The sequence below is a fragment of the Catharus ustulatus genome, chromosome 3 (genome assembly GCF_009819885.2).
Source record: "Catharus ustulatus isolate bCatUst1 chromosome 3, bCatUst1.pri.v2, whole genome shotgun sequence".
Classification (NCBI taxonomy): domain Eukaryota; kingdom Metazoa; phylum Chordata; class Aves; order Passeriformes; family Turdidae; genus Catharus; species Catharus ustulatus.
This window is the reverse complement of record NC_046223.1, coordinates 51,423,350-51,450,620: the sequence shown is the minus strand read 5'-3', so window position 1 is coordinate 51,450,620 and position 27,271 is coordinate 51,423,350. Positions and strand designations below refer to the sequence as shown.

Sequence of the window (27,271 nt, the reverse complement as noted above, 5' to 3'; positions counted from 1 at the left end):
CTGTCCTTTGATATTTAAAATCAGAAATGCTGATGTTTTCTTTCAACTTACTTTTATTGGTTTTGCATAAGCCTTGAAACAATACATAAAATAAATATTTTATAATTTTGTTCCTGAACATTTTTGCAAAATAAACACAAGATAGTGCAACCTTGTCTCCTGTGTTGGCCTTCACCACAAGTGTCCAGGACATGAGTAGCTCCACCCACCAGCCAGCTACATAAAGGATTATTATGATATTTTAAAAGGGAAAATTGAAAGCATGCAAGGACTGCTTGAGAAGAGATAATGGGGAAAGTATGCTGTTCGAGGTTCTCCAGCAATCTTTACCAAAACCACAAGGCACAGTGAAAACTCAAGGCTTCTTTTAAAAAGCGCTCAGCCCTCCATAGCTAGTCCAAGCAGCAGTCACAGAAGTATATCTCCACAGCTTTTTCCAACCACGTTTGAAAATTTTGTCTAACTATTGTTTCAAATGCTGGCAGCTCATATCTGACATCTGGGAGACCTGATATCTGTCACTCAGTGAAAAGGAAGGAACTATCTCACCTCACCTCCTACAGAGATTACTAACAAAGAACACCAACAGCCTTTATACCAAAACACTGATACTTTCAAAGTCTGCCAGAAACAATCTTTATCCCATACATCATCCTTAATAAAGTTGCTTTACTCCCAAAGAGAAAGCATCTTGAAACTTTTGAAGAAACACATGTGGTTGGCCAGACACATCAGTGATCTCTGCTTCCAGAACTAAAATTACCAGATATCTTGCCCTTATCTAAACCAAAAGAGGCTAACATATTGTTAAGCCTCTTTACACCTTATTCAAAAGGAAAGAAAAATGTTTTGCCCAGAATACTGTATGTACATGAAGAGATGTGAATTTATATGTGAAGACATGAACAAGCTACAGCCTCAGTTCTTCATTTCATGATATTTACCTCTCCTTCTGAAGAGTAAAACAAAAAACTGATAGCAACAGTTCTGGATTACAGAAGAGATGGAGACCAGCAGATCAGACCAGTCTTTGGACAGAATTTATAAAAAGGACCTGAATAAAGAATTTAAGTTCATGCTTTTGTGAAAAGTGCTTTCAAATATAGTCACAAATTAATACTTTGCTATATAGACTTTTTATATCAGTTTTTTTTTAAACTGATCAGTGCTTCCATTAAAGACAAAGTGTTATCTGGAAAATAATTATCTGCACAGATTTAGCAAAACAAAATTGTTTTCTGAACTTTACAGTTTGGACATTAAGGTGCTGTCTATCTCAGCAAATTATAATACCAGGGACAGTTCTTTACAGCCTGCTGGCACAGAACAGTTGACATCAATCGTATTAAATTTTGTGTAGTCTCCAAAGCAGCCCACAGTGACAAATGGAGTGAGACCAAGTCCACCCTGGGAGCATGAAATTGCTGTGAATCAAATCAAACTTCATAGATTAGCACAGTCCTCACAATTGCTAAAATATAGCAATGCCCCAAAACTGTCTGAATTACTGTGAAAGTGCTTATTCCCACAAGCCTGGCAAGAAATCCAAGCTCAGAGCCTCCCTTTCCCTGTTTACAGTGTGAGGTTTCTGTGTTTAATTGCTTCACAGAGATGTTGTGAGGCCCACCTACATAATATTTGCAAAGTAATGTTTGCAGAGCAGTGTATGGCACATGAAAAGTAGGGAAGTGAGCCAGGCACCGAGGTGGAGATGGAGCAGACAATTGAGCTCTGGGTTCCTATGCTGCTGTTCACTCCTCTGGCAGCTTCTGCACTGTGGCTGCAGACATTTAGGTAGCCCAGCCTTGCAATTAATTAATTATTTCCTTGGTATAAAGTATATTGAGGGCCCCTGTATAAGACCAGTGTTTACAGACGGCTCACGAGTGGCTGCTGTTACCTCCTGGCATAGCTGCCCTTGCACACAGAGTGGCATGGATTTTCCACCTAGCTACCTGACCTTGGACAGTTTTAGCTCCTAAGGAAACTGCTTAGGAAATATGTGTGAAAACAGCAGCACTAAGGGAAATATTGTCACTGAATTGTGACAGTCCTTACCAGTGACTGCTACAGTGATATTTCTGCATGTGTGTGGGGGAATTCACTGCAGGGTCACAGCAATCAGGGAAAGCCAGACCCATCCAGCATGAATGGTGGCTGTTCAAGCAGGACACAATATTACCACTGTTGCAGACAGCTGGGAGGAAGTCTTAGAGAGGCATCATAGTCCACTGACTGCCCACTTCTGCCTGACAGCTTTCAAATAGACCAACAAGAAAAATCTCTGCCTATTAAACTGTGGCAAACCCTGCTCCTCCCTGGGGAACCATGAGAGCCAGGAGACAAAAATTCAGTTGCCTTAACCATTCCCTCCAGAAAACAAAAATATCCTACAATTTAAAGTTCCATTTTACCTTGCCTACATTGGCTCAAATGCATTAAAAGGGCTGAAATTGCAGAAATTTGGCCTGTGGTTTTTGAATCCTGGGAGTCTAAGCGGGCAGACACAGCTGTAATCTCCATGTACCTCCTGTTCAGGCATATTTGGTTCAATTACTCTCAGAATAAACTTGCCTGTTGCTGGCATCCATGCGCTTGCAAAATGCTGTCAGCACAGGAGCAAAGACTGGTCCAAATCCGATTTGAAGTACAGCAATTTCACGACTATAAGGCACACCCCTTTGACTAAAATTTTGGCCCGAGCCCGGAAGTGCACCTTATAGTCCGCTGTGCCTTATATAATGTACAAAGTTCAGAAGTTTGCCACCCCGGAAGTGCGAGCCGCAAGGGGGAGCGGCCCCGCAGCTGTACCGGGCTGTGAGGGGGGAGTGGTCCCGTGGCCTTATAGTCTGGTGCGCCTTATCTGATCTACAAAGTTGCAATATTTGCCGACTCCCAGGGGGTGCGCCTTATAGTCCAGTGCGCCTTATGGTTGTGAAATTACTGTATGTGGTGCAGAAGGTGTGAGCTGTCCCCCCTGGCTTCATTGCTACTCACACTAGGCAGCCTTCTCTGCTATTTCTTGTTACAGATGCTGTCATGCACAACTCCTGTGCTTTAAAACCAGTAAGCACAGCCAGGTGACTCTCCAGGACATGACCAGCTCACGCATTCAAATCCACTGTGCCATTCCCACTGGGCAGGGACTCATGAATGCCCAAGTGATTTTAGCTGGTGGGAGAGTGGTACCTCAGAGACAAGTTTCAAGGTGGAAATCACTGTTGAACAAAAGGAAGAAGCCTCCCTTTATGGCCAAATGCTTGAAGGAAGGATTTATCACTTCTTTGAGAGTTAAGGACAATGCCAGCTGTTGATGGTAGCTAACATGGCACAAAAGACAGACTAAATTGACACTGGATTTAACACTGCTGAATTAACAGAATTGCAGCAATATGAACCTAGTTTGACTTGCTCTGAATAGTATCTGTAGAAATTGGTCTATACTCTAGAAAACATTTAATTTACCCAGCTTGCTTTATCCTTATCTGTTCTTATAGTGTTAACCATCACACTTGGCATTTGCATAACACTTCTACCTTGAAAAAACATCAATGCTGCTAGAAATAACATTGTTTTTACTAGTTATGGGGCATCACAATTTCTAAAATTAAAATGAAGAACTATTCAAAAAGCTTTTGTTTTAATTCAGTTACTGAAATCGGTAAAGATGTTTGTTCCTATTTCATATTTACAGTTGGAATGATCTGTCCATTAATGAAGATGGAGATATTGATGCTATAAAATTAACATGATGTCAAAGGAATGCAAAAAGAATATAAATAGAGACAAATATTTGTGGAAAGTTTGAAAGCATGAAAGAATAGCTTGTTCCTAGGAAACATAAACAGAGTCATGCTCAAATACACGTTTGCTTGTTGATTTCTTTATAATTTGGGAAAATTTAAATTCTTTAAAATAGAAATTTTGGTATGCAACCAAAGGAAGTTTTATGTGCAGGGATCAGAAATAATCTGGCAATCTGGCATCCAGGCAATGTCTCACCGGTACTGAAAATAATATAGCTAAGAAAAATTGTTTGCCAACAGCTGCTATCCTTTAAGGAATATTCTCTATGAGCATATTTTTATAATAGTTGCTCACCAACACAAATAAAAATAACTGTATCTGTAGAGAAATATGCTGTTAATTTGCAGATAATGCCATGCACCAGTCTTTGTGTCTCTTTATTTGGACTATAATACTTCCAAAAAATAGTATAGATTGTTGAGAGAGTGGGATAAATTAATGGATTGTGAATGTGTATATTGACAAGACACTGCTAAAAAGCATTTTCAGTGTTTCTTAATTTTTTTCATAACAGGCCTTAGAAAAACTCTGGGGCCAGTGGATATTTTATTTTGAAAATGTCCAGACTTTTCTCTCCAAACATTTAAATTTTTAATATTTCTCCTCTGTTGTAGTGCCTAACGTATTATTTTCTTCTTTAGCCCCAGTTTGCAGTTTGCCTTTGATTTTAAAGGTCTGTTAATATGCAGAAGAGGCAAATCAGAACCTTCATTTCTATAATACTTTATCTAGGAATTTAATGGTTTGGTTGGTTTGGTTTTGTTTTATTTTTTTAATATTGTTGCTATTTGGTATAATGTTATATATTCATTCTTGTATAGGCTGTATTTTTTCTCCTGCAGTTCCATGGGTTTACAGTCATTTCCCAGTTCTCTCTGTTGAATTATTTCCATTTAGTTTTCTTTGTCTAGAGACTGCTGTACTTTCTCCCATTATTGTCATCCTCCATCCATTCCTAAATGCTTTCCTTCTATCTCCTCTACCTGATTTTAATATTTATTTTTTACGAACATGGACATAAACTAACAAATTGCTCCAGAAACTTATGCCCTGTAATTTACAGTTTAATGAAATTGTTGCAGACAACAGATTACAGAAGGTGCTAAGGTAGGACACCTGAAATTCAGATATTTGAATATGCCATCATCAAAATGCCTGCTCCATAAGTTTTTGGCAGTAACTTTTCCCCTCTCCTTAAAGATGCACTTCTGGGTATATTTGTCATCACTAAGCTGTTTGCTGCCTGTCTTCAAGGGTGTGTTGACAAGTGCACGTCAACCTGATATGAACTTGGATCATCCTCAAAGAAGAAGAAATTTCTAGGTCTGAATTTGGAAGGGAAAGCAAAGGGGAGTTATCTGCAGAGCTAGCTTTGAACAGAGGTATTCCTGAGAGATGACAAAATACAAAACTTGATGAAAATGACTTTTCAGAGCTTTGTTCATAAGCTGTCTGTGATTTCAACACTTGGTCTTACTGGACTATATGGAATCATCTCCAGAAAATCTCTGCCTGTCTCATATGGGAATATCCCATTTGAGAACTGGAATGGGCCTTAGGGCGCACACGCCCTAAAGATCTGTCCTTCAGGCACTGACATAATAAACATAATTTAATAATATACATTAATGTCTCATCCAAAAGCTACATGGCTGCCTAATGTGCCACGAAGGGCATGAAAATAATGAATGCTCCCTCTTTTACTGCAGCTAATGGCCAGCTCAGGACATCAAACACTGTTAAGATACTGGAGTGTACAGATTTTGAAGTAACAAGTCAAGGACTGGTTTGCAATAGGGAATGAAAAAATGTGCAGCATTTGGCACTAAGGGTATGCTGTCACTTGGAGAGGAAAAGCTACCATTCAGATTCCTGACTCTGCTCTGTATTTTGCATTAAAATTTTGCATAAATATTGACCAATAAATATAAGCAATCCAGAAAGCAAAGACTACAGATCCCTTTGCCTCCTAACACCATTGCCCAGTTCATAAAGAATGACACCTGTGCTTACCCTCACTCCTGGCCCTGGTCCACTCAATCTTTAAAGGTACCATGCAAAGAAGAGCACATTCAAGAGGTCATATGGAGCATATCCATACCCCAAAGTGCATGTGGCCTGGTGGCTGGGGAGGTAGGAGATGTCAGTCTGTCACACACCAAATCACTGCTCTTAGCCCACTATCATATAGAATTGGCTTCAATACAGCAGTGATGCTGTTGTAATGTCAGTGGCCTGCTTATATAGAGTTTTTCTGTATCTCAACTGAGGCAGGATCAACTAACAAGTAAAAGGAGCTTTACTATGTGTCTTGGACAGAGGTATGCACATGACCCTGTGCAAACAATGATGTTCAAGAGACGTTTTTATTGTTATTTATCCTTTTTGCTATCTGAAAATACTGTTCTCTCAGTTGGCTCAGTTTGTAACTGGCTTGATTTTGTAAGCCTCAAAAAGAACTATTTGAAGACAATCAGCCCTTTTTAGTACTATATTGTAATGCTTTCAGATATTTTTCTGCTAGAAATCCATGCTTTGGGAGGATTCAGATGCAAAACAATTGTGCAGCATAAAAGGAAAGGCAAAAATTGTCATTAGAGCTGTGGGCAACACAGTGATTTGAACAGTTCCTTAGCAACTTTTAAGGAGCTGCATTTACAAAAGTGGTTTAAGAGTTTTGTCAGGCAGATAGATGCATAATGTAGAAAGAAATAAATTAGGGGTCACTAGAATAAAAAATCCCTGAATGTTTGTTTACTAATAACGGGAAAGAGAGGTTACAGCGCATGCAGACATTCAGTTCCTATAAGCAACACAATCCCTATGAAAATAAATTCTGTAAAACCCACTGTGGAGTGAAGATCAATACTAATATTCTAAAGTATTCAGCAGCTGACCCTGTTTAAATCAAAGCTGTTATTTTCTGGGAAAATCCTCTAAGAAACTCTCTTCAACAAAACTAAAATATTACTGCTAAAACATTGTTTTACTTGCATTTCCAATGCTGCATATGTGTTACTGTGAGAATATGTTTGCATGGCAGATGCTCCACAAAATAAAGCTGTACTGTACTTTTGTTTGCCACTAAGAACATCTTGGAAGTTGGGAGATATGCCAATCATGAGGGAGTTATGTTGTTGAGATACACCAAAAAGACTTTGCAAGCTTCTGCTATGCAATTTTTCTGCAATTCTAGTTAACAATTTAGTTTAGTAGTGGTGCTTGCTCATTCTTACCAAAACAGTTGATCTGATTTATTAATGAAAGAATTGAGCACAATTAAGCAACAGTCAAGTTAAAGCTGTGGAATTCCAATAAGGATGTGGGGAAAAAACAAACTGCATTTGGTCACCACCGAGCTTTCACAAAAAACAAGACCTAGCTAGGACCAGTGCTTCACAGAATCATCTGCATAATGGATTATTTCTGCTAGCATATTAGTTATAGATGAAAACCAAAACAAAACAACACAACAAAAACAACAACCAAACAACAACAACCAAAAAAAAACAGATAGAAGACATCAGGTATTCTACCTCTTTTGTTTTTCTGTCAGAATGGAAGCAAAAATCAAAACGGAACTCTGGGGGTGGATGTGAAATATGGCAACTCCTTGAAATCACACCTGGATTTCTGAAAACATTTTTGATTTGTGTTTTAGTTTGCTCTTAATCTCCTGAAACTTGACTCAGTCAGGAAGAATTTTTCCTTGAGAGTAGACAGTGTAGACACCAAGGCATGATTATGGTAAGTCACAAACTATTCACCCCTGTCCTCCAAAATGCACCTCAGTGAGGTACTTGTGATCATCTTCTAAAATTAACTGATCTCCTCAGCTGTGATAGTGTCATCACCATTCTCCAAATTGGGTTTTACACTGCAGTATGAGGCCCATGACACCACTTCAAAGTATGTCTAGGCTGTATACTTCTCTGCCTTGTTTATAACTTGTCAGAACAAATTGTACTGAGGTGTAAAAGCTTCAGATCATGACCACAGTGATTATTAGTCAAAGCTATAAGATAAACAACTAATTTACTTTATCACAGTGAAGGTAAAAAACAGGTGTTATCTTTAAACAAGCTACACCAGATAAAGTAATAAGCCCTGTACATCTGATACTTGTGTTCTATCTCTAGCAGAGCCTCCAGATTCCTTCTTGCTAGAGATCACTCGTCTAGGAGAACCAGAGATTTCCTTATCTGGCTGGCCAAGATGCCAGAGTGATGCTCTGTAAAAGAATCATCAGGATATTGCACAGCATGTGCCTGTGGACTTAATTACCACAGCATGCCTTATCTGGCACACCTTCTCTTTAAAACAGCAGCTCTAATCTTGACTTGTAGTCCTATAATTATACCTTCCCCATTGTCCCTAATAAAACTCTTTTTGCTTGGTGTAGAAGGAGGCATTGAAAACTGTCAATCAAATATGAAGAAAACCCTATTCATTAAATTAAAAACAATGCTGATACCTGAGAATCTGAATATTCAGTACATGAAAATTTCAAGATTTCCTCCATGTGGCATTTGCAAACCAATCCATTCTGCAACATTGTGCCTTAACAGAAACAACTTGAATTGCTTGCATACATTTTTAATATGAATAGATATATGTAGTACAATTAATTTTTTTCTGAATTTAGATAAAAGTGTACAGAGTCTAACAGTACAAGAAATAGGGGAAACTTGTAAATGGGACATTATGCTTATCCAGTACCAGGTTACCAGTATCTGTCACGGCTTCATTTTTGGCAAAAGAACAAATAATTCTTCTGCTCTTTAAAATGAAGATGTGGGATAGCTAGAATATGAGAGATGCTGAAAGGTGATCTAGAGCCCTCCACCCCAATCTTTTTAGAAGACTTTTGCTACAAAGTCGTTTCCAATAACTTTACCAAAAGGACTCTTCCCAGTCTAGCCTTACAAGGACTACTCCCACAGATACCCATCCTTCATGCATTCTAATTCTAGCTTTGACCTGCTGTCAGAGGAACACTTCTGGTTTTTTTTTAAAAATTGGCCAGTGTTGCTTTTTCAGCTCTCAAAGGTTTCTATAGTAAATATTTGGCAAAAAAAGTATAAAGCCTGCCAGAAAAATTATTCAACATTTCAACATATCCACTTCCCACCTGAACATAGTACAGCTTGGACATACTCCATCTAGTTTTGGGCAGAAGTAATAATAGCATACAGTTTCAAACAGAATCTGTCATTTTTGCTTGACTGTGAATCTTGAGGTGAAGATATTTTCCAACATAATTATTTTATTTTATGACTTTCTCCTTCCAGTTGCAGAAATAGGGTGCTAGAGAGCCAGTGTTTCCATGTTAGAGAGGAAACATGGGGAGTTCTTGATAAGGGTGTAACACATACGTTTTACACATGGAAACTGATTGCTACCATGAAGTACAGTCTTAATAGAAAAAAAGAATATTGATGAAGAATCTTTTTAACTTGTAAAAAGATTAAATGAAAACTTGTAAAACTTCAAGCAAAAAGAGCACTCTCCACACAGAAGACAACCACTAAGCATTAAACTTTGGTAAAAAGCTATTAAGAATTTCTTTAAGGGACCATAACAAACAAATGTCGACATATAGCAGAAGTTCTCTAGCAGCATAACTGGTATGGTGGGAAAAAAAAGGTGAACTGTGTGGTTTATTTTGAAACACATTAATTGAGAAATAGTGAAAACCTGTTTATTTTCCACTTCACATAATTTTCTACAAGACATGCTCATTTCCCATTTAAAATGTCTGATGCAATAGACTTTCCCTCTTCGTGAGGAGTGTTCTGACAAAGAATTGGTGGCAACAAAATTATGTGTATTTTAGATATTTCTGATGTTAACATTTTTCAGCCAAGTATGACTGCCTGTTTTTCTCACTATTCCAACACAGACATGTTGGATGGAAGTAGATCTGTGTGAAATATTCCTTAGAGTGAGGTATCCGAAATTGTGTGCCTCCCCAATATGAAAATGACAGTAAAATATTTTTTGGGTGTACCAAAATTATGCTCCAGAGTATAGCTATTTATCAGAGGCATAAAGTAGTCCTTATACTATTTGTGTGACAACATCTACTTGGTGTGCTGGATAAAGGAGAAAAGGACTGATAATGTACAATAAAAGACTGCACAGTTCAGAGCAGCTGAGAAAAGCAGGGGAAAAGCAGGAGAAGTGCTCTGAGTCAAAGTCCTGCCTTTCAAACAGAATTTCCAGGGAGTTGTAGGTGCTGTTACCAGACATTCAAGGACAGGTTAAGTACGAATGCAAGAAAATCATCCAGATTGTAACAGGCCACGTGACCCAAGAGCTTTGCTGTAACTACTTGTTTATAAGTCTGTGTGAAAATAATTCTGCCACATTTATCTATACATGGAGAACTTTCTCTAATTAAAAACACTGGAGTTTATAGGCTCCAGGCCAGTGGCAGAAAAATCAATGCAAAATAAAATCTATAAAATACAATAGAAACACAATAGGGGGAAAAAACCCAAAGAAAAGGAAACAATTGCAGTCCTTGTGAGACACAGCAGCATTCTTTGGTGTCTCTACTCCTTTGTTAATCAGGAAAATAGCAAAATGACCCCACTTAACTTCACTCCAGAGAAGGGTGGAAGCACCATTGAGCTTACAGCTATCTAGCCAGGCCCTAAACAAAGGAATATAGTTTTTATGATAACATTTGCATACCTTACACAGCCATCTGTTTGCCCATGTACATATTACACATAAACTTCTTTGTAGAGATAGACAACATCGCATTGTGAGTTTGAGTGTAATAACATATAGCAAATCCTTACAAAGAAAGTACATATTTAAGCAATATAACAGAATAAAGAGACAATTGACATAGCTCTTTAGTTTAATATGTAAATAACTGGGATTACTCCAATCTCCATGTGTTTTTGGTTTGTTTTTTTTGATATTACAGAAAGTGTCACAATGACTTTTTACAGTTAAACAAGTGTAACAGAATGATACTGGGTTCTGTTTTGTATCTTTGAATTTCTGGTGCTGCTCCAGTAGCACAAAGGGTTATGCTTGATTTCATTACTGTACAAATCTGCAGAATTGTTAAAACCCAAAATTATTAAATAAAATGTAGTATTTCCAAGTTAATTTATGAACTGAAAAACAAGCTGTCTTAGCAACTTAACATTCAATTCTTGTCAAACAAAATATCTCAGGCAAAAGTTTTGAAATTATTTTCTTGAGGAAAATATTTTTTTAAATATATAACTTGGTTTGTTTTGGGTTTTTTATTAATAATTTTTTAAGAAGTGATATTGGTATTTCTTCCACAAATTTAAAGAAGCAGAAAAACTAATTATTTGCATCTTCTTCAAAACAGAAAAATGCTAATGAGACCATTATTACAGAAATTCCTTGGTTTGTCCCATTTTGCTTTTTTTCTCTCCTCTCCATTCCAGATAACAAACTGATTAAGGGGAGAGATTAGGAAAAAGACCCACAGCATTGAAAAGTTAAAAACAACTCTACAAAAAATGTGGGAGTTTTCTTCCAAAATAAAGATTTTTTTTTTTTTCCAAGAGAAAGAATTTGGTAAAAAAAACATCATTGGCCAAAATTGTGATTTTAAAAGGACTATCTTGCAAAACATCATCCACCCTTATAAAAATCTCTCAGTTTCTTTATTTGGAAATAATGTTTATACATAATTTATTGCAGATATATTATTTAGCTGATCTTTTCTTTGCAAATCTGGTGACAAAAGAGTTAACAGATTTTGGGAAGGCATGGCAATGAGCTGTGGTGGAGGGTGCTGACTGGCTCAAATCTGCCCCAGCTGGGGCTTCATGGAGTTCCAAGGAATTGCAGCCACTTACACCAGATCTAAATATATCTGCATCTGAAGAGTTTCTATTAACCAAAATAATCACACTTCAAACAAAGGTAGGGGTTGGTCATGATTTCTGCATCTGGAGAGTTTAATTACAGAACTCCTCTGAGCTCTCCTTGGGAACAGCCAAAACTAGTCTGCTCCCCACCTGTGACAGAAAATGTTTTATTTTTTGGTTTTCTGATGAAGGAAAAAATATGTCCAAAGAAAACAGACCCTTTCCAGTAAAAGCTTTTATCAAAATAGAGCAATGAGTAGTTGTACTGTGTGAAAATGGTATATTTCTGTGATTGATTTCCATGCTATGCAGGGACCACAGATAGGATCCTTTGCCTTTTTCTACTTCTGTTCACCTTCTTCATATAAACCACATAAAAAAATAACAAAAAGAAGGTGATTTTTTAAACGAGTTTGCCTTTTGTTAAAAGAAAGTAATGGAAAATTCTTGAAATAGTGCCATGTAGCTAAAACGTCAACCCAAGCAGATATGTACGTAGTCATAGGATCATATTCTTTTGGGCTGGCTCTAAAAAGACTAAAGCCAGAAAAAGCTTTAGGAAAGGAAACAGAGTTGTTCCTGACACATTCCCTCAGCCAGGGAGCTTTTAGCTGAGGGCAGAACATGACACTACTGAGGGCTGCTCTGGACAGCTGTTCAGGGCAAAGCTAACAGGGCTGCTGTGGTTGGGGTCCCTGAAGTTCACAATTGCTCTGATTCTGCTCACAATTAGCAAAAAAAAACCCTCAGAAACAAATGGGATCATTTTGGAGATCCTGCTGCTTTGAAAATAATTTTATTTAAGACAAGGAAGAGATATTGAGGTAAAGACCATAAGAAACAGAACTGGGAGATTAAACCTCTCTAGGTAAGTAGTACTGTCATGGTTTGGGAATGGTATTCTCCAGTATAGTACTCCCACTAAAACCATGTGCCACTCACTCCCTGCTTCCCCATCCCCTGCAGAACTCTGGAGAGGGAATTGGAGGCAAAAAAGGCAAATATCACAGGTTGAGATAGGAACAACTTATTGGAAACAGCAATGAGATAAGGAAATGAACAGAAATAGCAACAATACTAATGACAGAGGGTACAAGAAATAAACTATTCACACAAAACGCCCCCAACTGCAGACAATACCTTCTGGCTCCCTCTGGCACCCTCACTCAACCAGACCAGAACCCTTTCTCCTCACAAGAGTCTCTTTTCCTCCCCATGCTGCCTCCTGGATACTGAAAAGGATTAACCATGTCCTGGCAGGAACCAGGACAGCAACTGTACTCTTTCTGGAATTCAGCAATACTATGATTTCCTGAGCAGGTTGCAACTGGGCCATTTTGTTTAGCTGCATTTAAGCATGCATTCTGCATGAATTTGCATCTTTTGTCTTTGAACTTACTTGTATTTTTGACATCTTCAACATCCTGTGGAAAGGAGTTCCATGATTTAATTATGCATTTGTGAAAAAGTACTTCCTTTTTACCTGTGCTCTCCAACATTTTCATTTAGTATTTCCTCATTCCGACTTACTAAAAATAGTGAAATTCCATGCCTATAGACCTCTGTTAAATCCTTCCCTTTCTTGGTGGTCACACCTCTTCCACTCCATCACACCTCTTCCACCTGGAAGCCAAATCCATTTACGCAGTAATGCTCAACAAACCCTACTGCAACCAGAGCAATCTGGTGGCATTCTGGCTGAACTGGCTGCCTGACCTTGTCATGGCAATAAGCAACATGGCTAGGATGGATCTTTTATTTAGTAAACTTTTCCCTGAGAATCTAAAATGCCATTGTCCATCACCATTTCTCTCCACAAAGGATGGTTCACATAGGTGGTATTTTACATTTCAGTAATGGGAGTGCACTTTGGTCTGTGGAAATTACTTCACCTTTAACTTTATGCTACAATTTGGGGGGAAACTGAGCACTACCTTTTCCTCATTTCTTTAACATGTTACCAAATTCTGAGATAAGGAAGACAACCTCTAGAAAAACAGGGAAAATTTCCATCCTCAGTTGTACCTAAATAATATCTTTTCGAAGTCTACAAAATTACAAACCCCTAGTCGGTACCTAATTTGGTGTCTGGGGGAGGGGGAAATTCTTTTCTTTTTTATTCTGAGCAAATGTTCCTGGTAAGTCACTATTTTAGCTTTGACTCTTTGGAATTACCATGGCAGTTCATTTATTTAGGCCAGAAATTATTTTCTATAAGAAATATTTGTCTTTGAATTTACATGACATTTCTGGCATCAGCTTCACAATTGCACCATAAAACTGGTTTATTTCCAGAACTTTTAACCTCCCTGTCAACACACAGCTGGAATGAAACAGAAGGTAGACAAATAAAGACTGTTTGTGGGCTTTTGAGAGAAATGCATTAATCACTAAGCCCGATTTGAAAAGGTACAACTGACTTCTTAACCACTTTCTCTGCTACAGACCATCTTTCACTTATACTACTGACGCCTTTGAAATGTGCTCTTGAGAAAAAGGGTGGAATTGTCAACAAGTACAAATCTTGAAGCGATTCTTTTCTGGTTGCAAAAAAAGCCTGGGTTGAGTAATTATCAACTGCATCTATCATCAACTTTAAAGAAAGATGCTCTGAAGTATGGATGCAGAAACTAACTGTGCTCCTGGAACTAATTGCAGCACTATTCAGAGCTGAGAGACAGGCTGCCATAAAACAAATTTTAGGAACTTTCTGCTATGATACTAAAAATGGAACAGCAGAAGCATCAGCTTACTTCACTGCAAAATACGTAGATATGACGTCTCACTGCTGCAGAATGCAGAAAAAGAAGAGAAAGGAGTAGATACAGAGATGATGGGGAAAAAAATCTAGTACAAGGAGCAGAGACATGGATGAAATGTGAGTAAGTGTGAATGGGAAATGCTGCTGTGCTGGAAGCTTAGGCACAGTATATGTGAAAATTGGCTGAATGTATTTGAGAATATCAATCTAACAAAGAGGAAAAACCCAATGCTGTAGCAAAAACATGTACTGACTATAACAAAGGATAAGGTTGATATTTGACACAGAAAATGGGAAATGGGCATGTGGGTAAATTTGAGGGTGTTGCAGAATCATCATAAATGCTACAAGAAAGGAAGTAAAAGGGGAGGTAGTTCTTAGAAAGGAATTGGAAAAGCGAACTCAGAAAAGAGGAACACTCCGGATTTCTTAGAAAATCTTTTTATCAGTCACCTGTAGCTGAAAGTAGAAGGTGATGAATCAGGGAAGAAGCACAACAAACCTAAAGCACTCCTCAGTGCAGCCATAGAAATACCTACATACTCATGCAGAATGAAAATACTTCCTTAGTGTAAACTGGAGCTGTTTTTATGTTTAAATTCTGTAGAGAGTGGATGCAATCTTTATATGAAAAAAATATGAAGACAAAGAAATAGGAATTCAATCTGCTAAAATAATTTGAAGTTTCATCAACTTCAAAATAAACATATATGGCAAAGCATGAATTTGCACCCTTCTATGCTACTTTCTCTACTTACATTTGCCTTGGATTGTAGCCAAAATATCATTCATAGGAATCAGATCAACACATCAAGAGTGAAGTCAGAAATATATGGTCATACACAGATGGCAAAAAGACTTCTTTCAACCCACATCAGTAAATGAGAACTTGAGATCCCTGTTTTATGAATGTGTAATAATTAAATGCACTGCCTGAGTCAGAGAATGTTTCATCCTATCACCTGCATTTGTCCCCTGTGTCATGCACCAAAATCCCTTCCACCACTTCACTCAGCCGTGGTTCTGTCAGCTGGTTCTCAAGGAGACCTTAAGCACTAGGCTGGGCAGCTGAGGTGTAAACGGGACTGCAGTGCTGGGCATCACTCATAATTTACACTACCTTTCAAACAGGCCCCTTAAGGATCCCAGCATGTGCTGAACAGAAAGGATGGCAAGATGGACCTCATCCCCCTGCCAAAGCTATGTTAGCAGGAGAAAACATTCCATTTCTAACAGAGAAACTGGTCATGATGAAAGATTTAAAACTTCTGTAAATTCAGTTTAGGAAATGGGACTCAGTTTTCATTATTTCTAGGAGAAGCTTACCTGTCAATGTAATCAATCTGTTACAGTTCCAAATATGAGTGCAAAACCTCTGTATGCTGCAAGAAGTTGATGTTTCAGCTTCTTGTTTACTTGCTATCATCTTTTCTGCCTCAGTCAATATCAGATCATTTCTAAATGATGGAGATGCACAATTACATTAAAAAAATAGGCTCTTCAAAACCTTCATGCTACTCTGTTTCCCACCATGTTATTTAAGTCTTAAAGTAAGTAAGGATTACACCCTATTATAATTTTATTTTGAACTGACTGAGTGGCATGTAAAGCATTGTTTCCTCTTAGTTATAGATGGACTGCTCTGAAATAGTACATTAGGATCTCAGTGGATAAATGGAGAAGAGCAGGGCAATGAAATAATTTGTTGTTGTTGTTACTAATCTTTTTTAATGTGATGCTTAGGGACATGGTTTAGCGGTGGATTTGGCTGTGCTGGGTAAATGGCTGGTCTCAATCCTAAAGCTTTTTATCAACTTAAATGATTCTATGGTTCTTTGAAGTTGAGCTCCAAGCTTTTGGCCAAAATATGTTGAGTACCTATTAATGGCATAGGCAGCTGAGGACACCATGAAGGGCAGTACAGATGCTCTGTTGTTGAGCAGACACTGTCCTGCACAGTTAATGGCAATCATCTCCTGCATGGCTAAGGATGGGCTGGGAAAGAGTCGCCCTTGCCTGCAGCATGTGTTATATCCTGAGATACCCAGAAACAAAACAAATTCTGCAACGCCTCTTCCCATTCAATTTGCCTTCCAATTAAAGAATGTGGTGATATATAACAAAGATCCTTCTCAGTGGAATTTTTTGCAGCTCTCTGCTTGATTTTCAGCAGAAAAGATGTCTCTCTCAAACAACTACTCATTCCAGATTATTCCAACTTGCTCTGTGTTCTATCTTCTTCTTGTGTAAAAGTGCAGGAACTTTTCTTGTTTCCACAGAGCTATGTCTACCTGATTACTAAGTCTCTCTGTGTCACTTAAAGATGTGCATTACCTGACTTTCTGTTCCTGTGTCCGAGTTCCATGTCCCTTTACTCTGCCACAAACAATGAAGTTCACACTTTCCTTCAACTGAGAAGAGCAAAGTACCTTTAATGTATATTTAAGTCTTCCAGTCACACTGATTGACACAGTGGGCTGTCAGAAGCATTAACTTACACGTCAAATGGTGCACATTTATTCTGTTAGTTTAATCTCCAGTGGGGCAAGTACCACAGAACATGAATCCTTTATGCCTGTCAATACCTTGCAAATCAATAGTAACCTTCTGTGATCTGCTGCTTTAAGGTGGCAAAGTTCATAAAGCTGTATTCAGTCAAAATCCACAATGGACACCATTTGGAGGTTACCTTACCTAGACATACAGCATTCATAAAATCAGGAAGGAGGCGTTTTCCTTGGCATCTGAAGAAACATTGCCTGGCACTCTTTCTAAAGGATTTCTTTTCTTGTTCAGAAATATCAAACTGGAAGAACTTTAGGGAACCTCCTACCAGAACTGAAAATATTTTAATAGCATACTATTATCAGAGCTCTTCAACAACTATTGCAGACCACATCTACTTTGTCCCCTTGATACAATTATTTTTAAGAAATAAACCTGTCAGATTTGAGGAAAAAAACAATTTCTTCAGTTGAAATAAAAGCACAGCAGCCTGTGAGATGTGATTTTGAACTTGACTTATAAGTACAGTACAGCACTGGGTATAATAGCTAGAAAGGGTGAAAAGTCCAACCATCCCCCAGAGTCATTATGTGCTTAGGCTGCAGCAATGGATGAACTAATTAAATAAAAGTGAATTAGACTGGAGCCCTTCTTGGAAAAATACTTGGCTAATGACTTTGATGAGAAAATGTCAACATATATTTTCAAAGTGTTTCCAGATTATACAATAAGGTATTAATAAAAAATCCTATTCCCTTGAGAAATTTCTAGACCAGCTATTTGCAGGGCAAAGACAGCAAACAAGAACCCATTGTTGTGACTTCCAACTTCAGAACAAAGCTTGGGTGCAAGCATTTTCAGATTTTCTTTGTACAATTTTAAAAAGATAATATACAAACACTAGTACTCATTCATAGCACACAATTCTGATTATGCAGTCTTTTTCCTAATTAATGCATAAAACTAGGCAACATAGGAAGAAGATATTCTTATGAAAAGAATCTTGAAGATGGAAGATTTCAGTAAAACTCTACCTGGATTTGCTGGAATAGTTCTTTTTGCAGGATCCCGTCTTCCATTTGCAGCATGCATGATCAAAGGATGGCAGCTGTATTATCTTTAGCCCTCTAAACTAAACAGCACACACTTTCTCTCAGTAAGACCTTAGATTCTAATTAATTCCCACACATTAAAGGGGAAAAAAATAAGTATTGTGTGCAAACACTGTGTGTATATGTATGTGTGGGAGGTATTTTGCAATGTAGATGCAGCTGTTGCTTTGTGAGCTGCAGCTAGTAAAACTAGAATTATGAGCTGAAGGTGTCCACTTTCAGGTTCCCCTTTTGGCAGTATAAGGCCTCTGTACATTTTTGATCCTGCTATCAACAAATATCTTTGCAGCCTTTGGAACTTCTGGCTTTGTCTGAAGATCATTTCCGTGCAAGATGAGGAGCTATTCTGTTGGCTACAGTGGAAACACTGATACTGCTGCCTTGCTATATCACATCCATAAGAGATAGAAACACTTTTCTTAAGTTTGGGGTTTTTCCTTTAAAAATCAAGGAAACTCTCCTCCTTTTTCCATTTAAAAAACCCCAAAAACTATATAAAGCATTTAAAAGGAAAGAACCCCAATTGTCAATTTACATCAGTTAAAACAAATCCCCACACTCTCTTCTGAGTCTGTATTTGAGAAAAAAAAACCCAGCTTCAACCTGCTGACTTTCTCCCTCTGTCTGGTTTATCAGGTAAGTGACAGTGCTGAGGATCATTTGGCTCCTGCTGCTCTCAAGGAGTTCCTGGGTTATGTCTCCTAATTAAGGGACAGATTGTTACTTTGCTTCATAAAGATGCAAATACATACCGATACAGATTTCAAGATGAGAAACATCAGCTTTACAAATGGCTCAAACATATTTTTTAAAGTGGGTTATGAATTTCTATTTGTTACTCTCTCAGGGCCCAAGTAAGAACCCAGTGGGAATTGTGTTTTAACATATAAATATCAAAATAATAGAAGTAATTTGGAAATCTAAATTCCAGGCATTAAAAATTGGGAAAATCAGAAGGAGTATGCTCAGATTTGGGGAATGGGATTATTTGTCATCTGTGAAGATTATGCCTCTTTACAAGGATTCAGCTTTGATTCATATTTTACAAATTAATTTATGCTATAGATATAACCCTTGAACATAACCTACCTCAGGAAGCAATAATCCAGGTTAGACAGGTAAAAATTGACCACTTAGATAATTACTAAATGGAAGAGGAAGTAGGAGAACAACAATTTCACGATAAAAAGCAGGAAGACAAAGGAATTTTGCCTGCCTAGCAAACAAAATATGAAGATACAAATACTGAACAATAAATTTGAATTTAAAAATATAGGAGAATGCTTTCATACAGTGCAAAAGGAGGATAAAAATTATTAAATGTAAAACCGCTAAAGAACCCAAGGAGATGCAGGCATGGGCAGCTAACATGTACTGATTACCTCGTATAAGTATTTGTTATACAGAAAGAGAATACGCAGTACTCACTCACATTTGAAGGGTCGAGGGTAACAGACACAATATAAAGGTTTCAGACCTGCAGCTCTTAAGTAGTTAGTAAACTATAATCTGTGTATAAAACGTGCACATTCTCAAAGAACTCTAAAGCACAGAGAAACAAATGTACAAGACGCTGAAATAATGAATTTTGACACAACAAGAGACCATGATGCCCTATCAGAAAAAATTCTTCCTATTTAAGGCTGAACACATCTTAGTTGGTCACAGGATGTCCTGAGTTGGAAGGGACTCATGAGGATCATCAAAGTCCAGCTTCAAGAAGTGTAACTGCACAACTACAAGGCATATGAATGCAAAACTTCAGACACTGTCAAGCACTCAAGACATTGTATCAGAGAACCTTTCTCCTGCCCTTCTTCAAGTCTTATTTTAAACAAACAGTGATATTGAAACATGAGCAATGGAAGAATACAACAAAGCTGGTAAGATCCTATGGGCCCAAACAGTAGGTAAAGAGCTCATTTGTTTTTGCATGGGCACTTCTGTTTTCATGGAAGTATAAAAATGCTACATGGCCACCATCACTGTTAATGCAGTGTTAATGCAAATGAAGTGAGTGTGCCTTGCACAAAATAAAATGCTATTACTAGGTCGTGCAAATTTGATAAAGAACAATATTGACACGTCATTTACAAATTACAACTATTAGGAAGGAGCAATATAAACACTTAGCAGACACTTTTTTTCCTACAAGGAGCCTAGGAGAAATGCTCAGAAAAGAGAATTGATTCAAAGTTTCTTGCAGTCAGAGACTTCCCATGTATTTTACTGGGTTTTGGATCTGCACTTAAATCACAAATAGCTTTGCAGATGACAATAAGAACATGATACTAATGAAAAAAGATAATAAATAATGAACTAAAAATTATTAACTTGAAAACTACAACATGCCATTTACTTGTTATGGAATGATTTTGTCTATTTTGCAGCATTAATGTCTTACTCTCTCTTTGGCAAACAGAGGAGACACTGTTGTACTATATATCTATCAATATCTATCAATATCTATGTCAATAACTAGCCAGGAGCCAAATAAGAGTTTACAAATGTATTATAATTAAAAAATCATCAATATGACAAAGACAGCTATGCAAGGACCACAAATATGATATGTAGAACTTAGAAGAGTTTTACAGCTAGAATATTAAAAGTCTGACTTATTGAAAGCTAGTAAGCCTCTTACTGTTATTGTCATGTATGACATCAAATATTTACTGAATTAACTTTTCCCAACCTAATATAACTCGAGGCCTGCTGCTACAAGTTATTACAACTAATACTTGCAGTAGAAAAATGAAGAAAAGCAAATTATGTCATACATACGTGTGACAAGCCTTGATCAACAAACACATTTAGAACATCATGAGTTTGTCAAAGTCTTCACACAACTAGCATCCAACTAATATGTTGACTGCTTCAGAAAACCTATTTACATAGAACCTTGTACAAACAGCATAGCCTTTTGATTTATTCATTATTCTGTAACTAGAATATGCAGTTACACTTGGAAGGTTCAAGTAGTCTATCGCTAAAAACACACTGTAAAAACTTGAATAGGAAATATAAGCAAGCCATGTATCTTTTTAATAAAATCTCAATTGATGTTGATAATCACATCATCAGGTTTCAATGTATGAGGTTGCAATGTATGCCCATGCGAAATTAAAATTTTAGCAAACTGTGCACACAGACACCATAAAAATCAAAACACATTCACTTCCACTATATTGAATGCAATTTTGGTTGCTAAGCATGAAAGATCCATGTTCACACATTCCAATTGGCTGCATCCTCTAACTATTACAAATAAAAGATACTCCCGAAAATCAAGATAATTATTGCCAGCAGGTGGCCAAGAATTGGCAAATGCAATTTATCCGTACCTTGCAATGAAGTTTAAGAAGTAAGCTAAGCAGTCAGCCCATCCCCGAGGTATATGATTTCTTTCAGAGATTTCAGGTAGGTATATTTCTAGTGTATTGATGCCAAAATGCCTAAGCCACAGCACCACAGTGTTGAAATGCCACTTTCTGAAAAATTCCACAGGCCTATTTGTTCTGCATTCAGATCCTCAATTTCTTATTATGGTAAGAAATTTCTTGGCTGACTAGTTACACTGAAGTTAAAGAGGTAACAATGGGAATAAACACAGTGTAGCAATAAGCTTTAGAAAGAGAGTGTCTTAAAAGACAAATAATTTTTACCTGAGAACAAAAAAATACAACTCAGTTCCATTGAGATAACAGATACTGAGTTCCACATTAATGGAGTGAAAAATAGTTTTGTTGAAAGATTCTTTTTCATTTCTTGATCAAGATGAACCACATGGATGATTGTATTAATCAAACAGGGCAGACTGGGGCATGTCAGGAGATTTAATAAGTTCTGCAGAGTTTTGGTTCCTACTGCTAGTTCCTCATGGTTATTGTGATATTCTGGCTCTGCTGTAGTTCACAGGAGAATTTTTACAGGGCTCATTACATTCATTTGATACACTTTAATTAAAATATTAATTAAAGATAAGTGTAACAAGGGACCTGGGATATATTGTGTGAGATCAGATTCACAGAATGACATGTTGCTTCTCATCTTCAAATGCAGACTCTTAAGCAGGGCTGCCACACAGAAGCAGGCTTTCTACTTTATCTGTTGATGATAGAGACAATGTACTGGGTTTTTCAAGGTTGTTTTTAAACTGAGAACCGTTTGGGATTTATGTCTCACTTGTAGTAAATTTCCATTTGTTTTGATTAAGAGTCCTATAAATTTTCAGGGATGTAAATATCTGAATTATAAATTATGATTCATTAATAGTTACAAAAACCTTTGTGGTAGTAGGCTTTTAGAGCAGAGAACATGCAGCTGATGCTTTTACATAACCCTGTCTCTCTAATACAAGCTATTAATCAGTGGGTTCAGAAATATTTTCCCTTCTGAATAAATCTAGCAAACATGGGCAGCACATATGCTCAAAAAAATTAGAAGTTGTAAAGGTAAATTATGTGCAAATTACAATGCGGCTTCCCTGTGGATTTCACAGTCTTTGGAAGGGATACAAGTACCAGCGCCTGGGCGTGTACACACACATGCATACACATAAACAAAATCAGGCCTTCAAATTACCTGTAGTAGCAATTATTTGAAACATCATACGAAATGGGACTCTTATTCATCTTCTGGAAGCATAAATACTGACTGAAAGCATATTTTATATTTGAAATGTTTATTATCATGTTCCTTTTGAACTCTAACAGTACACTAATGGATGTGCCAGAAAAATATCAAAGCACAGATGACCTAGAATGCTCAGTGGCAAAAGGGTACATTATTGAATGTGAATTAATGGATAAAATGTTCTGAAAGATAATTTGACCTGATTAATAAAAGCAGGAACAGACATAATCCAGAATATCCTCAAAATATTCTGAAAAGATAATGGAAACATTAATTATCTGCATCGTTTTGCTAAAGAAGCAAAGGTACTAATTTCTAGACTTGAAATCAGTTGTTAGCTTGTGCCTCCCTGCTACAGAAAACTTGTAAATAGAGGGATGTTCCTTCTGTCTTCTCCCTAAGTGGTATTATTGGCATTTACACTTCCAGCTGGTGCATGCTGGCAGTGCTACCACAGCTGTGGGGCTTGGCAGTCTGCTGGCCTCATGTGTGCCATGCTTGGAGTCTCCAAAAGGTTGGGGATGGAAGGGATCTCTGGAGATTGCCTGGTGCATAACCTGTCCCTCTCTCACACCCTCCACTGTACACAGTGACACAGCCATCTATACACAGTGACAAGATCTTTCCCAAGCCCTCTCTTCTCCAGGCTGAACAGTCTCCAAGCATTCTCGTCCTCTCCATGCAAGACAGATCCTCCAGTCCTTATTCACCTTCATGGTGCTTCACTGAACTCCAGGAACTCCACGTCTTTCTTACACTGGGGAGCCCAGAACTGGATGAAGTGCTCCAGATGTGGGTTCACAGCATAGATTGTTAATAACCTGTGAACCTCTAAAGGTCTCAGTAGAAGTTGTCATTAAGGACTGTGAATTAAGAAGGCCAACAAAGATTTTTTTTAGATCAAATCAAGACTGATTCAAAGATAGGCTAACCATTTAACTTAGTAAGCATGCAACAAAAAAATAACTTCTAGTGAAAGTATAGTTTGAATTCCCCATAAAGAATAAAAAATGCTTTTGCTCTGAAGTAAATATAATGGATAATATCTACGTCACTGGAAAAACAATTTTGTCTGAAAACTTCCATACTTCATTAGCTCATTTTCACATATAAAAAATTTAGATATCAGTTTATGCAACAATTAAGCCATGCAAATACCAAATCTTACTTTTGTATGCTTATATTGCTTCTTCTCTTTCATATGCTATACTTGACATTTGTTTCCAATTAAATGACCAGAGCAGTGCCTTTGTCTCTGTGTCCCCTTGATTATGCAGCAGCTAAAGCAATGGAGATGGCAGAGGGAAACAGAATAGCTGCAATGCAAGTACAGTAATTTCACGATTACAAGCCACACGGACTATAAGCCGCATCTCCAGGTGTTGGCAAACATTTCGTTCTTTGTCCATACACAAGCCGCACCCAATTAAAAGCCGCTCTGTCATTCGCAACGAGGACCCGCGTGCAACAAAGTTGCCAAATAGTAACAGAATCACGGGATGGCGGGGTTTACGGGCTCAGCCCTGCTCGGGGTGGCCGCCAGGGAGCGGCCCCGGCCCCGCTCGCTGCAGCTGCCAGGAAGCAGGAGAGCAGCGTGCCCGGCCGCCAATGCCACTGTGCTTGTCGGGGCTGGGCAGCACCGCTGCGCTTGCGGAGGGCGAGCAGTGCTGCTGCACTTATCGGGGCTGGGCAGTGCCACTGTGCTTGTCGGGGGCGAGCAGAGCGGCCGCGCTTGCAGGCTCTTACTTCCGGGTTTGGAAATTTCCTAAATTTGTTAATATATTGGCTGCTCCGGAGTGCACAGCACATTTCCGGGTTGGGAGCTAAATTTTAGTCAAAATGGTGTGGCTTGTAATCGTGAAATTACTGTAAATACATAGGCAGCAAAAACATGGGAAAAGTGAAAACAAATATTCCCTTCATTTCATTCAGGTCTGTTTTTGGCTTTGCACTTCAAAGTAAAGCTAGACTTTGCTATGATATCCCAAAATAATTTAGAAACTTTTGACAAAATTTGACATTGAAAAAGAAAAATCTGCTTTGTCACAATAGAAAAATTCATTGGTCTAAAAAAGCATTGATCTGTTATTTTATTTTACATATTGATATAGGAGTAGAGTCAGTTTAGCTGTCAAATAGTTCTGTATGTCAGAATTAAGTAGTCCAGGAATGGACAATATTGATTTATTCTCATAAAGATGGAAAATGTCTATTTACATCTTCATACCATAGTTCTTGGTGTTGGTGGTTGAAAACTTCTTCCTGATCCAGTGGAATACAAATTCATACTTTCAAATACGGATATACTATCCTTACCGTTCCCAAACATCACACATGTATCACAGTTTCCTTCTCATTCCTTTCCAGTAGCAAACATGCCTTCAGATACTTGGATTTGACATTCTCCTCTGCTAGTTCTCAAGTCCATCCTTCACTTAAAATAAGACTATATTTAAAAAAACCCCAAAAGTTTGTTCACAGTAAGAACAACTTCCATGCCCTAACAATAATGAATCAAATGAAACAAGAAGAAAACACTCTCTGCAGAACCTGAATAGCACAGGGAAGCCCTGTGGTTTTGCAATAGATGGCTCCTGTGGATTGGTCTTTTAGCAAATTGTCATGTGGTCATTTGACACTTCTATTCAAATTAAGAGAGTGTTCCCAAATAGCTACAGGAAATGCTAATTTGACATGGCTATTATGCATACAGAAAATCAGAGGTAGCAAGATGTTTTTATTACATCTGATTTTTGTAAGTTGTTTACACTCTGTTCTTGAAAACCAGCACTTTAGACTTCCTACATGTTGTACTAGAAAAAGATATTATGGATCGGTAACTTTTTCTCTTGCAGTATTGAACCTGTGTCTAGTGCTGTTTGTTTTTACAAGAGTTATTCTCAGTTCATTCATGTAAAAATTCCCATATGCATTCTAAATTATCTTCTGCTGCAAGTAACAAATCCATTTATTAAGATTTAATAAGGACATCTCTAAGTAGGTCTGGAAGGCTAGCCTAGTTAATCATAATATTGACTTGAATAAATATACATTGAAAATTATGCTTTTTTTATATTGCTATAAATCTTCCTACAGATAGCTTCATCCAATTTTAGAAAACCTTATATTTTAGGGAAGAAAATTGTTTCTAAGTGTTATCATGAAATTAAAAGAGCATATCTTTTTCTCCTTATTTAAAACAAAGGAAATTAAGATTGTGGCCTGTGATTTCCTTCATGTAAGTATTAAGGACCAGTATTGAAGGATCAAGTATGAGTCAAATCCTAGTGAGTATGAACTAAGACGAATCGTCAGTACAGTCTGGGTTAATAGCCCACTTCAGTGTTTTGTATTCACCTCTGCCATTTAATTTATTTATTCCACTCTCCATCCTTGTTTTAGTGAATGTTAATCTCTGACATTACTCAGCAAACAATGTTCTTTAACTGACCACTCTAACTGACTAGGACAGGATCTGTCACATCAGGAAAACCCAAAACACCCTCCCAATAACTCTAGGCAGAGCTGATAAAGAGCAATGACATATCCTGGCACATCAGACCTCAGCCACCCATGTGATGAGCAGAGCAGTTCCCAGGAACAGCCAGCCAGGGCAAAACAAAGGTCACCAATGGCACCATTTGGAGATCCTGGTGACTTGTCACTCACACTGTGAGGCACAGCCAGGCAGACCATGCACCAAGAAATGGTCTGGAGGGAAGCAAATCAGGCAACGCACTTGATTCACCACCAGCTTTCAGGAGCCTGTAGAAAACATAGCTAAACTTCCATCAGGCAGAAGTACAACTAGAACTTTACTATGAAATGGAATAGTGGAAACGGATCTGCCATTTCTTTTTAGCAACATATATATATATATGTATATATGTATATTTCATCTGTGCATTTTTTACTTCTTGATAGGGTATTTCTGATTATGAAGAACAGTAAGTTTTGTTGTACAAAAAAAGCTGCTGCTTGTCTGCCTATAGAACATACAGTGAGAGTAACTTCCAGGCTGAAATCAGACTCTTAAAATATTAAAATACCAAAGGCCAGGAAAAGTCTGACAGTACAACTATCCAAGTCTTATTAAGCAAGCGGATTGTTTCTTAGGAGTTAAACTATTTCCTAGTATTTAAATTATTCTGTGTCAAACTACATCTTTTACCAGGATTCCTACATCATGGGGAGATATTACAAGAAAAATGCTCAGGTAATATTTCAATGTGGTTGGTATGAGTGGAGGCAGAAGGAAAGGGAAAATAAAGAATTAGACAGACCGCAAAGCCCAGAGGCCTCGTGCATTGTTTGTTGTCAAACACTAATAGTCTAGTTTGATGTTTCTCAGAGCGATGTAAAACACGTGGTAACCTTTGCCCATTCCTTACTCTGGAATTCCCATGTACCAAATGCCACTGAGGCAGAGCAGCTTCCCTGGGATGGCTGCCAGCACTCTGAGCACAGCTTGCTGAAAATAAACCTGGTGCCAAGAAGATGCAAAGGGTAATCACTTAAAGGGAAAGATGCCATCAGAGGATTAAGTACAAAATGACTACAGCAACAGAGAGAGAGGAATATAC

At 37.8% G+C, this 27,271-nt stretch overlaps 1 protein-coding gene across 2 annotated transcripts in view; it reads right to left on the bottom strand.

Annotated features, from left to right (window-relative positions):
• Positions 1–27,271, bottom strand: part of PDE7B (phosphodiesterase 7B) — a 167,135-nt gene that overhangs the window by 126,449 nt on the left and 13,415 nt on the right. The window lies entirely within an intron of this gene.